Source organism: Alexandromys fortis, unplaced genomic scaffold (genome assembly GCF_014885135.2).
Source record: "Alexandromys fortis isolate MF-2015 unplaced genomic scaffold, M_Fortis_MF-2015_v1.1 scaffold_217, whole genome shotgun sequence".
Taxonomy (NCBI): Eukaryota; Metazoa; Chordata; class Mammalia; order Rodentia; family Cricetidae; genus Alexandromys; species Alexandromys fortis.
The window spans coordinates 193,065-205,731 of record NW_026068098.1 but is presented as its reverse complement, the minus strand read 5'-3'; the positions used below and the strand labels follow the sequence as shown (position 1 = coordinate 205,731).

General features: G+C 48.2%; 1 protein-coding gene across 4 annotated transcripts in view; it reads right to left on the bottom strand.

The window, feature by feature from the left end:
• Agap3 (ArfGAP with GTPase domain, ankyrin repeat and PH domain 3) overlaps window positions 1-12,667 on the bottom strand; it is a 50,952-nt gene that overhangs the window by 29,862 nt on the left and 8,423 nt on the right. The window lies entirely within an intron of this gene.

The following is a 12,667-nucleotide window of genomic DNA, read 5'->3' as shown; positions in this document are numbered from 1 at the left end:
TCTGGAGATTATAAAACTCAGAAGATAAGTTTTGCTTGGACTAGACCAAAGGGCAGCAGGAAAATCTAAAGGTAAAACCTCTGTGCTCAGGAGAGACTCCTGAGCCCCCACTGCCTAGCTACATCCTGGAGATAGCAGTGACAAGTTGTGGTACTCACCTTTCTGAGCTGACACTGTAAACTAAAACACCCCTAATTCCAATCTCTTTTTAGCATCAGTAGTGTGGGCTACACACGATGCCCAGGATGGGCAAAAGCTCCATACTATGGACATGACACTATTAGCACCACTCTGTGCCCCCTGGCCCAGACAGCCAGCTTCCATCCTCCAGAGGACAGCCACTGGCACCAGGAACAGATCGGGAGAAACCAGTTTTGGGTAGTGCTTGACTGAGAGTCCCTGGAAAGGGATCATCCTCCCAGTTGCCTCCACCCAGCCCAGCCCAACTCCAAGTCCCATCCAGTTTTAGAATCCCATGGTCCTAGTGAGAACAAGCAGATGAAAGAACGCAGCACATTCCTGAGGGGGCTGGGGTTAGGGGAATGCCTGGGAAGGCAGGGCCTCTCCAATCAAGGTGCTCCTAGGAAGGAGAGCTGGAGACTCTCAAGTCCTGGGCTGGATCTCCAGGGCATTCTGCATTCTCGTGGGACTAGTTATTAAGAGTGGAGAGGATGATAGTTGCTTCCCTGTTCCTAGCACAGAGAAGCCAGGATCTCAGGCAGGCCCAGGGACACAGACACACTCCAGCACTCTTGACTAACACCTTCTAACATTAAGTCGGCCAAACGTCCTGAGCTACGGATCAGGGAAACATTAAATCTTTCTCTTTTACTTCAGCTTCCTGTGATATTTGGTTTTGTCAACCGACACAAACCTAGACATATGGAAAGAGGGAAATCTTTTTTTTTTTTTTTCCTTCTTCAGGTTTTCAAGACAGGGTTTCTCTTTGTAGCTTTGGCTGTCCTGGAAGTCACTTTTTATAGCCCAGGCTGGCCTCCAACTCAGAGATCCTCCTGCTTCTGCCTCCTGAGGGCTGGGATTAAAGGTGTGCACCATCATATCAGGTGGAATAGGGACTCTTAATTGGGAAAATGCCTCCATAAGATTGCCAAGTCTGTGGGGGCGTTTTCTTGTTTAATGATTACTATGTGGAGTGGTGCCAGCCCTGGGCAGGTGGGCCTGGGCTGAACAACCCATGAGGAGCAGGCCAATAAGCAACGCTCCTTCCTGTGCTCTGCTTTGATTCCTGCCCTGACGTCCTTCAATGACGGACTGTGATGTGGAAGTGTAAGCAAAGTAAGCCTTCTCCTTCCCAAGTTGCTTATGGTCATGGTGTTTATCACAGCAATAGAAACCCTGACTCAACAGCTCCCTGCCTTCCTTCATCTATCTGCCCCTATGCCCCACACATAGAAACTATGCTTCCACAAAAGAATAGGACTGCCCACTACGCCCCCCCATACCCAGTGAAAATGCAAGCACATGGCAGCAGCTGAGGGCCCAGTGTCTGAGGACGAAAGGGGACAGCGGACAAGATGCCCAAGGGGTGGACTGCATAGTGGTGTGAGAGCAGCTGGGAGGTGTGGGTTCCAGCCGTGTATGCACACTCATACACTTGTTCCACATACGCTGGCCTTGAAAGGTATGTGCTGGAACTGTCCAAACAGGACCAAAACCAGACTTTCCTTAGAGCAGCTGTTTCTTATAGCTCTCTTTTCTATTATTTTTTAAAGATTTATTTATTGTGTATACAATGTTCTGCCTGCACTCCAGAAGAGGACACCACATCTCATTACAGATGGTTGTGAACCACAATGTGGTTGCTGGGAATTGAACTCTGGACCTCTGAAAGAGCAGTCAGTGCTCTTAACCTCTGAGCTACCTCTCCAGCCCCTTATAGCTCTCTTAAGTACCAGGCTGCATTTGTACCAGAGGGGCTGAGTGGCTCCTTTGGAAGTTTCTGGTGGATTAGTAATAAATCTCTCAGACTGTGCATTCTAGGTCAGGATAAACAATTTCTTCCTGGCCAGAGTGTGTAAAAGGCAAGCACCAAGCAACCCTCTGTTCCTGTTCCTGTTCAGCCTGGGTGTCAAGACCCCTGCACAGAGGTGTCTGGGCACAAAGAAGCCTAGGCATTAAGAGAAGGACAGCATGGGCAGGGATGAGACGGGAGACACACCTGGGAAGAGAACACTGGTTCCTCAGCAGAGGGGGAGGGTCGGCTATGCGTAACCCCCACAGGCCCCCACCTAGTACAGCTACTGATGCTCTGGTAAGCACAGTGACTGCTATAACCTGCACAATCCACGAGAAAATGGTGGCTCTCATTCAGTTTCTGCCTGGAGACCAAAGATTGCACCTGGCTTCCCAAGGAATACATAACGTGTCTTAAGGTGTGGCCTGTCTGTCCCAGAGCCTCCAAGACCAGCCATTCTCTTTCTGGCCACAAGGTGGCAGCAGAGCATCTTCCTGCAGCAGGCATGCTAACAGCAGGGTCCTTGGGCAGGCCGCACTCTAAAGAAGGCATATAATGTACTCCCCTGGGGTAGGGGCAACTGCTGTGTCTGGAGGGCTCTTCCCCCAACACAGGTGTTCAGGTCAGGTGTCAGGGAATCAAGAGAAAGAGTTCCCAGGTTGGGGACACTGCCTTCTTACAAACTGTAGCAAAACTCATCAAATTGCTTCTGCAAAGACAAATGGCAGAGCATCTGCCCCTAGGTGCTCAAGCCAAAGAAGCAAGGGCACTCAATGCCTATTCCCACCACTTTCATACTGATCCAAGCCTTTGTATCAGCACTCTCTCCAAAATGGGGTTCCTTTGTCCAATAGCCCACCTATGCCACCACATCAACTTCCTAATGGTCTCTGCCACCACACTGACACATATATTCATGCCCACTGGGGCGTTCATGACCCCCTGCGCCCCTGACCCTGCCTGCTCTCACGTATGATCGCCCTTTCCTCCCCTTCACCATACAGTCTCCACCCCTTCCTTGTCCTTTTGGTCACTGGGATGTCAGGGGAACTGTCCCTCTCCTGGAAGACTACACGACCTCAGCAACCCCTGTCAACATCACCTGACTCTCTCCACTCTGAGACTTCTTCATGTGCTTTTTGCAGAACTCAATTAAAGTTTAGCAACACACGAATTATGTACCAGGTTCTCCCTTAAGGAGTTCCTGGCAGGGGCAGTGTGAGACACTAAGTCAGAGGAGCACAATCCACACGAGCCCAGAGCAGAAGAGCACAGCCTGGCTTACACTCAGCCTCCAGCACTGATTATCAACTGACAGAACCTGAAATCACCCAGGAAGCCAACTTCCGAGCATGGCTGTGAGAAAGTTTCTAGGTTGGACTGGCTGAAGTAGAAAGATGCACGCCCTAAATATGTGTGCCACCATCCCACAGCTGAGCCCTGGACTGCATAAAGAGCAAGGGAGTTGAGCTCCAGCACCCCATCTCTCCTTTTCTCTCAACTTCAGACACAATGTGGCCGGCCTGCTGCCTCATGGTCCTGCCTCACTTTTCCCCACGACGATGGGCAGGCAGTACACTCAGACTGCAAACCAAAATCAACCTTTCCTTGCCGAAATTGCTTTTTGCCGGGTGTTTGACACCAGGAACAAAAAAGGCCACTAATATAGGACCTACTTGCTATGTGACCACCTATCTTCATGGAAACCTTGCTGACCTCAGACTTGGTGTACAAAACAGAGAAAAATTGCGCCTTCCCAGCTCGAACTGGGTCTTGAGGCCTGGTGGGCAGCAGATGAGCAGTGAAAGGCCTCCCTGCTAAGAAAAGGTTGTGAACTCACAGGGCAGCCCAGCCTAGGCGAGTTCCCTCTCCCTTACTTCAGCCTTCCAATTGGAGGCCCCACCTACAGAGCTCAGACATAACCTGTGAAGATGGTTGTTGGACATGTGCTTACTCAGATGATGAGGTCAGACTGGAGCAGAGTAGCATCTGACCCCAGTGTCCTTAGAAAAAGGGGATATCTGGCCTAACCTTCAGGGGATGCTAATGTAAAGAGGCACAATGGGGCCACTCAGCTAGCAGAGTGTTTGTTTAGCATTCGCAAAATCCTAGGACTGATCCCAGCAAAGAATGAGCCAGCCACGTAAAGCACACCTGTAATCCCAGTGCTCAGAAGGCAGAAGGATCAGAGACGCTCAAAATCATTCTCAGCTATAGAAAGTTGAGGCCAGCTGAGGCCACACAGAGACACAAGAAGAAAATGGTCACCTATAAGCCAAGGGCAGATGTGTTCCTAGTACCTTCAGACTTTGTTATTACTGTAATAAGACAATAAATTCCTACCTGGCTCATGGTAATTTGTTGATTCTTTGCCCAAGGAAACTACAAACCAAGGACCCTATAGAAAAAACTCTATGCTGAGGTAGCTTTTAGGAAGTTCCCAGTCTCCTTCAGCCTGCCAGGATTCCAGGGAAGAAGCCACAGCTTAGTTTACTGGAGGTGATCACTGTGGTGCTCAAAGAAGGAAAGTGCACTGCCCAAGGTTGCACAGCCTGTGGGTGGTAGAGCCAGATCAAGCCCAGGACTCTGATACCATGGTCAAGCTGCAGGCTTCCGATCTTCAATATCTATATCCCAGCGCTGTTAACTGAGATTTCATGACTTCTTGGAGGCAGCTGTAGCGGTTCCAGCTCGGGAGAGCAGAGATTTCTGCTTATACTTTTAAGGGCTTGGGAGTGCTCCTAACACTGGCCCCTGCCTGGGTTTGCACCAGCAGCTCTACACCTGGCTCCTAACTCCCGCATAATGTTGCAAAAGGCTGTTACTTCCTCCTCTAGGGCAGTGGGCTGGTGTGTGTGTGTGTGTGTGTGTGTGTGTGTGTGTGTGTGTGTACCTACTTGACTGGTTCCTCTTTATCCCAATTTAGACCCTTCTAGGTCAGGCTCACTTTAATAGCCTGGCTTTAAAATCACGGCAATCCTGCCTTACCTAGCATCCTCGGTGCTAGAATTACAAGCATGAGCCCCACATCTAGCTCTTGTGTGTTCAGTTTTGAAGGAAGAGACCATTTTATAAAAAAAAACACATGAAAGGCCGGGCGGTGGTGGCACCATGCCTTTAGTCCCAGCATTCAGGAGACAGAAGCAGGCAGATCTGGGAGTTTGAGGCCAACAGCCTGGTCTAAGTGAGTTCCAGGACAGCAGAGCTACACAGAGAAACCCTGTCTCAAAAAAAAAAAAAAATTACATGAAAGAATAAAATAGGTCAGGGGTGCTGCTGCAAAACCACTGCTTTCTGGCCCAGAAGGGTCTGAATTAGGATAAAGTGGAACCAGTAAGTGTACATACATACAGACACGAGAGAGAGAGAGAGAGAGAGAGAGAGAGAGAGAGAGAGAGAGAGAGAGAGAGAGAGAGAGAGGGGGGGGGGGGTAGGGCACATATACCAGCAGAACTTTCAGGCTCTGCTCTGTGTTTAAGGCATGCAGTACCTCCTGGCTGCATGTTTCTCTGCATGCTAGGAGAGCATCTTCTCATGGTCACTGACCACATGAGTCTCTTTATCTCGTCCTGCTTTTCTCTTGGGTTTTTCAAACCTATTTCTTAACAACTTGCAGGCGCTCTGTGCAAAAGGGATCATGTTAGTTGCTTATCCAGTACTCGTATTCTGTGTGAGGAGAGATGTAATGCTACTGGTAGGCTTGTAATGGATTAGAGATGCGAACACTATCACCAGCCACCCACCAGACAAGAGTGGTGTTTGTCAGGGAAGGGAGGCAGTCTCTTCACTACCACCCAGCACAACCACAGACACAGGCAAGGACCATCAAGGTACACTAATGCTACGGGGAAGGGCTGTGTACAGCTTGTTCCCAGGGTGTGGAAGTATCCCCCTACAACCTAGCTTACTAACATAGGGCAGGAGAAGAGCTCTTGGCATAGAAACCTGGTTGCTACTACCCTACTGCCTCAAATGTTCTGCCATTTGATGATCAAGTAGCATAGGGCATTTTCTCCATACCTCAACTTTTCCCACCTGAAAAATGGAATCAATACCTTGTAAGGATGGTCCAAAACTTACACTGTTAGGAGAATAACGGGTGTTTGGGGCAGTATCTGGGCCACCAAAGTACCAGACCAAGTCCCTCTCTCATTGCTTTTCTACCTGAGATGACAGAGCTGGTCCTGCACCCCCCCCCCAGCTCAGACTCCTGCAGTTCCTCATCACCCACAGCAAGAGCTGTCAATCTTGTGACATTTGCAGCACAAACACAAAACGTGATGGAATGAGGGGTGGCACGTTTGCGTGGTTTGAAAACACACTATGGCAGCAATTTTCATACTAAAATCACTACTCCAGTAAAACTGTGTCTGGCCGTGCTCGTCAAAGCAGCAGGCCAGTGCTGCACCCACCAGCATTTGCTCAGCCACTCTTGCTCCACAGCCGCTAGGCAGCACCCATTTCCAGCCACAATCTGTGCACTCGGGATTCTGCTAAAACAAGAGACTTTGCTTTCTGAAAGGACAAGTCTTCTTTGACACTAACTTACCAATACACACACACCCTAACCATACTTCCAATCTGGGTGCCTGGCCCAGCGGACTGTATTGTTGATCAAGAAATGGCTGTGATACTGTTATCCCCATGTTTAGAACACACCTCTGCCAGCCCTCAGTTTCCCCCCATGGTATCCTCCTCCTGGGTATACCAGTCCACCCTGGCTTCCAGGCAGAAAGGGATGGGGTAGTCATAGTATCCAGAAAGTGATCCTCTGCCAAGCTCCCTAAGATGGTGTCCCCATACTCCTGAATTTGGCCTATTCTAGGCCCTCCTCTGAGGAAGAGTCCAGTCGTTCTCCTTACCCTACCCAAGTACCATCAATGTCTAGTGCTCAACAAACCCATGGAATGTATCCCTGTCACCAGGTCTAAGACACTGGGAAGGAGGTCTCATAGCTCAGAAAAAGAAAGATGCCAATGTTCATATTTGAAATGGTCCCATGCTGTCCTCAAAGTCACCTGGTCCTGCCTAAGATGGACCACAACTCCTGGACTCGTTAAAAAAAAAATGGACAGGCATAGTGGTGCACACCTTTAATCCCAGCACTTGGGAGGCAAGAAGCAGGTGAATCTCCTGAGTTCAAAGCCAGCCTGGTCTACAGAGTGAGTTCCAGGACAGCGTGACAGGCAGGGCAGGCAGTACCTGGCTGGAGACAGAGTTGAGGGGCTGGATGTGTAGACTGATGGTGGTTTGAGGGGGGGTAGGACACTAATTTGGGACAGAGACAGGTTCAATCTAACCCAGTGTACACGGATAAAAGTGTGGCCACTAGGAGAGAATGTTTCCCACACATAAAAGGGCAGTGACCTGTCTGTTCAAATCTTACACAAAGGGTTCAAATCTTACACAAAGAAGTGCACACACCAAGAATCTTCTGGGCTGCTAGGTCGGCAAGGAAGCTCTCTAGAATTTGAACCAGCTATGTTGAGGGTCCAAATATGTTTAAGAGGCTTAAACAGGTTTAGGACAGCATCGCCCCCTAACAGTGACAAAGATGAAGAAAACTGATTCTTTCTGTTGTTGTTTGCTTGATTTTTTTGAGACAGAGTTTCCCTGTGTAGCCCTGGCTGTCCTGCAGATCAGGCTGGCCTCAAATCCACAGAGACCCGCCTGCCTCTGCTCTCAAGTGCTGGGACTAAAGGTGTGGGCCAAGACTGCCCTGAGAATTAACTCAACACGATGATCACTTCAGGCCTCTCCAAACTGGACTTGTGGAGGCTTGGAGTGTCCCATCTGAGCGGCACGCATGGCAGAGGACAACAGGGTCTGACTGCTGGCTGCTGGGTTCAGATATGGGAATAAGGAGTCAGCTACGGTACGCAGTTACTGCTGCAGCACTCTGGGACACTCCCGGCTCAATACTCCCTACTTTTTCACTGAAGCTGGGGATGGTGGAAGGGGGAACGGATGAGACAAAACAAGGAACAAACCTTAGAGGGAGGGGTTGGAGGGGCTCCTTAGTGCCTCCCGTTTCCAAAAGAAGAATATGTGCACAAGCTTGTTGTGAGAGTCATGATACCTCTTACCATAAAGTCAGGACAAACCACAAACATCTTACAAGAGTCCTTGCCTAAACGGCCGGAATGGGGTGAGGCCTTTAGTTCATTCACCCTCTCTCAGGAAAATCTTAACACATGACCAGGATGCTGACGGATGCAAAGCTCACATGGCCTTCCAGACTGCCCTAGGAGCAGGGAAGAGTCGCCATACTTCCTCCTCTCCCTCCCTCGACAGAACTGTGCGAAGCATGAACAAGAACCACTACACACAAAAGTTATACTTCTAGGTTTTCAGAAAATATTCAGGACCAAACACTGCAGAGGGGTAGGAGAACTGGCAGGATGGCTCAGCCAAGGGTAAAGTGTTTGCAACTAAGCAGGATGGCCTGAATTCTATCCACAGGATCCATGTGATAGAAAGAATTCCCTAGTTGCTACTTATTTCTGCATGTGTGCACACACAAATAAATAAATGCAAAATAAACCCTTCTGGGTATATTGTAATGTTTTCAAGCGGATATATTTGCCATCAATCACCATGGTGGGTGCTCAATAAATATTAACTGGGGAATGGTAGCACCTGCTTGTAATCCCAAGCCTTTGCAAAGTTGAGACAGGGAGGCTGTGTGGGCTGTGTGTTTGAGGCCAGCTAGGGTTAGATAGGGAGACTCTGTGCTGTCCTACCAACAAAAAGTAAAAAAGTAAAAATATTTGTTAGGAGCTAGAGAGACAGCTTAGTGATTACAAGAGCACTTGCTGCTCTTGCAGAAGACCTTAGTTCCCGATATTCACATGGGGCAGCTCAGAACTACCTGTAATTTCAGGGACTTCAATGGCCTCTTCTGGCCTCCATGAACACTGGCACACTGACACTGATGCATACCATTTATATATATTTAGGCCTGCACAACACATACACAGAGTAAAGATAAATCTGCAAAACTGAAAAAGAAATTAAATGACTGCATAAAAAGGGGTATTTATAGAAAAGGCAAAAGGATAGAGACTGAAGGAATCATCCAGAATGCACTTGTTTGTTCATTATTTTACATGCACTTATTTATTTTCTTATTTTGTGTACATGCATGCACATGTGCACAAGCAGGTCACAGCACACATATGGAGGCCAGAGGACAATTCCCAAAAGTTGGTTCTACTATGTGGATACCAGGGATTAAACCTGAGTTGTCAAACTTGGTTGAGCCATCATACTGACAGTCATTTTTATTTTTGTTTGTTTATTTGTGTTTGTGCATGTGTACGCATGTCTGTGTAGGTGTATGCTCCAGGGTGGGGAATCAGCGGGCAACTTTAAGAAGTTGGCTTCCAGGCCGGGCGATGGTGGCCCACGCCTTTAATCCCAGCACTCGGGAGGCAGAGGCAGGCGGATCTCTGTGAGTTCGAGACCAGCCTGGTCTACAGAGCTAGTTCCAGGACAGGCTCCAAAGCCACAGAGAAACCCTGTCTCGAAAAACAAAACAAACAAAAAAAAAAAGTTGGCTTCCAGCACGGCGATGGTGGCACACGCCTTTAATCCCAGCATTCAGGAGGCAGAGGCAGGCGGATCTTTGTGAGTTTGAGGCCAGCCTGATCTACAAGAGCTAGTTCCAGGACAGGCTCCAAAGCTACAGAGAAACCCTGTCTCGAAACCCCCGCCCCCCCAAAAAAGAAGTTGGCTTCCATTGTGGTTCTGAGGAGCAAACTCAGGTCCTTCAGACTTGTGCAACAGTGCTTTTATTCACTGAGCCATCTCTCCAGCCTTAGAACACATCTCTTAACTCAGTTCCTTACACTTAGACGACTTCTTCCAATGTAGAAGGCTAAGAAGAAACTTGAGCCAAGAGTCAAGCAAGCAGGGCTTTGAATCATGGAAAGCAGACAAATCTCCACAAGTTTCCTCAGAATAAAATAGTTAGGGTGTCTTAACAGAAAACAGTCTCCAAGGGCTCAGAGGTTAAGAACACTGAGAGCACCAGCTGCTCTTTCAGAGGTCCTGAGTTCAATTCCCAGCAACCATCTATAATGCGATCTGGTGCCCTCTCTGGCATGCTGGCAGAACACTGTATACATAATAAATAAATAAAACTTAAAAGAAAATAATATACTCCAAACAAGAGTGATACTCACTGTCCCACAAATGCTACAAATTGGAGGCCCTGCCTGTCAGGAGCACCTGAAGGGCCTACATTGCCCTCACCCTTCATCTTGACTCCTAGTCTCAGGACTGGCTTTGATCCACTCTAAGGTGGGTTTGGGTGCACATGCTAGGGCGTTAGGTGGTACCCAAGGAGGGGAGCAAAGGCAAAGAAAAGGTAGCACTGTCCAACAGCTACCACCATGCAGCAGGTACCACCATGGTCAAGGACAGGGTCCTGCTTAGAGCACAGTGGGCCAAAGTGCTCACAAGAAAACTCGGTATGGGGTAGAAGGGCTGACTTGACTCCCAGAAAAGAGAAACAATTCAATAGTAAGCCTGAACAGATACAGGAATAACACTAAAGGAGCCTGCACAAAGGAGCATAATTAAATCAAATGAGAAGGAATGGTGTGTGTGTGTGTGTGTGTGTGTGTGTGTGTGTGTGTGTGTTGCCAGGAATGGAGGCCAGGACTCTGTTTGATAAGAAAGTATTCCACCCCTAGTCCAACAAACCTTTAATGATTCTCCCTAATAAAAACAATCAAATAGCAAAACAAATAAGCTTATAATCAAAGAAATATAGGTAGAAACAGGGAAAGCCATTTCAACTTTTCCTTTTTGATTTTTTCCTCTTCTGTCAGGGAAGTAGGCAGGGAAAAGGCTATCTCCACCCCTGGGAGTCAGAACAGTGGCAGAAGTCCTAAAAATGTGCGAACTCTGTATCTTACCATCTTCATCTGGGAAACGATCCAAAGGAAACTATCAGACAAATGTACAACTAGGTAATAAACAGTGTGCACTTACCATATATAGGATTCTGCACAGCCTTCTGAAATGACTGCCATCAACATGGGCTGGCTACGTACCAGGCACTAGCCTAGCTCATGTATGATCCTGCTGTTCTAAGCTCACCAAGATTAAGACATGTCAAATGTGTAGACTCTCCTTCCACCCACAGACTCGATTCCATTGATGAGCCCCTGTAGGCTTTAAGGTGAGACATCACAGAAGTCTCAAAAGAGAGGGCTCTGTACTGAGCTTGTAGTCCTCCTCAGTCCCCTGGTTGGCAGCTAGGACCCCTGACCCAAAAACAAGCATGAGATGGTTCTAAATACTGTAACCGCACAGTTCTTAGGTAGACATAATTGAGATATGACTCTGGAAAGAGAGGCACGGAGCCATGAAGTAAACTGCCTTCAAGGTCCTAGTCAGGCAGACGCAGAGCAGGAACAAGGACCTAGCATCCTCACTCCCTACACAGGGGACTGCCAATCAACAAAAGATTCTTACTACGAGACGCCAAACCTCTGGCTCCTCTTCTCCCACTGCAGGATCTGCCACAAAACAAAACAAAAGCCAAGAAGGGGGGGGGGGGGTGTGGCTGGAGAGGTGGCTCAGTGGTTAAGCACTTGTAGCTCTTGCAGAGTACTGGGGTTCAGGTCCCAGAACCCACATGACAACTCATAATTATCCATAACTCCAATTCCACTGGTGCCAGGCATGTACACATTGTGCATATTCATACTAGCAGGCAAAACACTCATGCATATAAAATAAATCTTTTTTCTTTCTGGTGTTTCAAGACAGTTTCTCTGTGTAGTTCTGGCTGTCCTAAAACTCACTTTGTAGATCAGGCTGTCCTCGAACCCACAGAGCTCCATCTGTTTCTGTTTCCCAAGTGCTGGGATTAAAGGCGTGCAACACCACTGCCTGGCTAATAAATCTTTCTTGTAAAGCCAACATGATGTTGCCTACCTGTAACCCCAACATGATGTTGCCTACCTGTAACCCCTACACTTGGAAAGGAAAAAGCCGCGAAGCAGCAGCAGTTCAAGGCCAGTTAGGACCACACTGAGTCTCAAAGAAACAAAGTGTAAGGACCTGAATTCAGTTCCAACCACCCACACAGAAAAGCTGAGTATGGTAGCGTGTGCCGGTCATCACAGCGGTGGGAGAGTGGCACAGGCAGGAGAGTCCCTGGGACTTCCCAGCCAGCCGTTAGCTGAATCGTCGAGGCCAGGTTCAATGAGAGACCTTGTCTGGAAAGGAGCCTAAGGAAGCAGGGCAGGTGCTCCTGACAGAATGTCTAGGTAGGAAGACAGGACAGTCATAGTTAAACTTCCTGTGCTGTATCAGTTGGGTATAATAAACACATACTTTTTTTTTAAGCACATAAGCATGTATTAACTAAGATTTTTTTTATATTTATTTATTTATTATGTATACAATATTCTGTCTGTGTGTACGTCTGCAGGCCAGAAGAGGGCACCAGACCTCATTACAGATGGTTGTGAGCCACCATGTGGTTGCCGGGAATTGAACTCAGGACCCTTGGAAGAGCAGGCAATGCTCTTAACCACTGAGCCATCTCTCCAGCCCCCCTAAGATTTTTTTTTTATGCACACCTTTAATCCCAGCACTTGGGAGGCAGAGGCAGGCAGATCTTCAGGTTTGAGGCCAGCTTGGTCTACACAGTGAGTTCCTGAACAGCCAAGG